Source organism: Acyrthosiphon pisum, chromosome X (genome assembly GCF_005508785.2).
Source record: "Acyrthosiphon pisum isolate AL4f chromosome X, pea_aphid_22Mar2018_4r6ur, whole genome shotgun sequence".
NCBI classification, from domain to species: Eukaryota; Metazoa; Arthropoda; class Insecta; order Hemiptera; family Aphididae; genus Acyrthosiphon; species Acyrthosiphon pisum.
The window spans coordinates 94,445,211-94,447,462 of NC_042493.1; positions in this window are offsets into that span (position 1 = coordinate 94,445,211).

The following is a 2,252-nucleotide window of genomic DNA, read 5'->3' on the forward strand; positions in this document are numbered from 1 at the left end:
AGCGCTAGTAATGCTAAAAGGAAAATATCCCCCCGAACTCCGCCTGTTGAACAACATTTCGTAACCACAATATTCATCTCGTTTCCAGTCCTGTATATCTTAGTCCGTGTCTGCCAGAATCTTATTATACTGATCATATTAAGGCCAGAATGAGAGGCATTGATGAAAAACGGTCTTTCTCTCTTCCCCATCCCTCTTACCGTTTCACTCCTTTATTAATATAGCCATGGCCTATCCACTCCATCTAATATCTATGGATACGACTGTTATATAATATTAACCACGGTTATAAAGTTCTTTATCATGTCAAAATTTTTGTCATGTTCTTTATAATCGTAATTGTAACGAAATCGCGGAAATTAATTTGATCGGTTACTTTTGTTTACAGTTTGTGTGTTTTATATAATCCTTATCAATAATTTCTAATCACCAACGGTAGTTCAAAAAACGAACGAAAAGCATTACGAAAAATATTTAAATATATATTATGTACAACTTTCAATTATTAAACTTTATTTAGAGTTGGTTAGTCAGTTCATTTTTCATAATTCCAACAATCGACATTATGTGCTGCGTTTGGGAGTGTAAGCAAATATGTAGACAAGTCACTGTCATTTTATCGATTTCTTGAAATGCAACTGAAAGGTAACGTTTGTTCTAATCTAAAACCAAAAATGATAACTCAGCGTATGACATGATTTAAATCAGTAAAAAAAACGATGTACTTGAGAAACAATTAAACAATACCTAGGTATGTGCATTTGTTCAATTCATTTTACATATTATGTACATAGGTAGTCAAATTTAATTTATACATAATTTATTATTCACAGTGTCACATTCTACGATATTTATGTATTTTATTATTTTATTGTGCTTAGTATATTAGTACCTGTCAGTAATAATTAAGAATCATTTTTTTAAATTAAATTCATATTTTCACGATATCTGGTTGACATCACCTTTCAAGCTTAGCAATGCTATCATACGTTGTTACTCATTAAAACTAGTTGAATAAATTTTATAACGCAGCCTAAAATATAGTAAATAACAATTTATTTGCTTTTATATTTCTACAAACTACTAAAGTTGTAATAAGTCTAATAGCTAATGACAATGTACAGAGTAGCCAAAATTTTTGGACCCCCCCCCCAAATAGTGATAACTGCATATCAAAATACAAAAATAACCTTTATATGGTTTATATGGTATAAATTGAAATTAATTTGGGTTCTCCAATACAAAGCAAAATAAACATTTTAAATCCCTTTTTAACATTACAGCAAAACCAACCGGAAAATCATGTAAGTACTCAATGGAGAAATTTAGATTGTAGCATACAATATAATTTTAATATGATTTAATTAAAAAAAAAAAAATTAATGCCTTAAAGTATGTTAATATAAATGTAAAAATTTTATTTCAGGTCAGTGGTTAAGTTATGTGGTGGTATTAATATTTATTTATAATATTTTTTTTGTATTGTGTTATTTTTCTTTTTTAAGGACACCAATCAGTCTCAAACGAATATCAAAACTGATGTATTGTGATTATAAATATGGTGATTTGAGACTCAACTTGTAACATTATTGAACATTGGATATAATAACTTTTAGTTTTATTAAACATTATTTTAATAATAAATAGTTTTAAATGAACCTAATATTACTTAGATGTAATTTAACTCTTTGTAGGCCAACCATAAATGGTAATGAAAATTTGATTTTTTTTTTGCACCATTAAAATCTTATTTTTTTGATGAATCTTAAAATTTTAAATTTTAAATTAGAGTTTTTGTATTATATTTTTGAGAACTGGGATAAAGAAGTCCCATTGGTCATTTAGGGAATATACTTAAACGTCCCTTTGGTCCGATGCAGCCCAACTATTTTTTTTATATCCATTGATGAATTAGTAATAAATAGTTTAAAAATAATTAATTAATTAATTAATTAAAAATATAATGTCCATGTTAAATTTAAATATAGTACATGTTTTATATCAACAACAACATAAACTCAAAGGAAATGGTTATTGTATTAAAAACTAAGTGGTCAATTTTTTATATTTTATATTAAAAATGAAGTAGGTATGAAATTTAAGATATAATAAGACTTTTATTATTTAAATTATTTTGAAATGTAAAACACTGATATATAAAAAATTAACACGCGAGCAAACTTAACTCTCAAAATTAATAAAGAGAATAATTATAATAATACAATAAAATTGGTTTATTAAACACCATGATC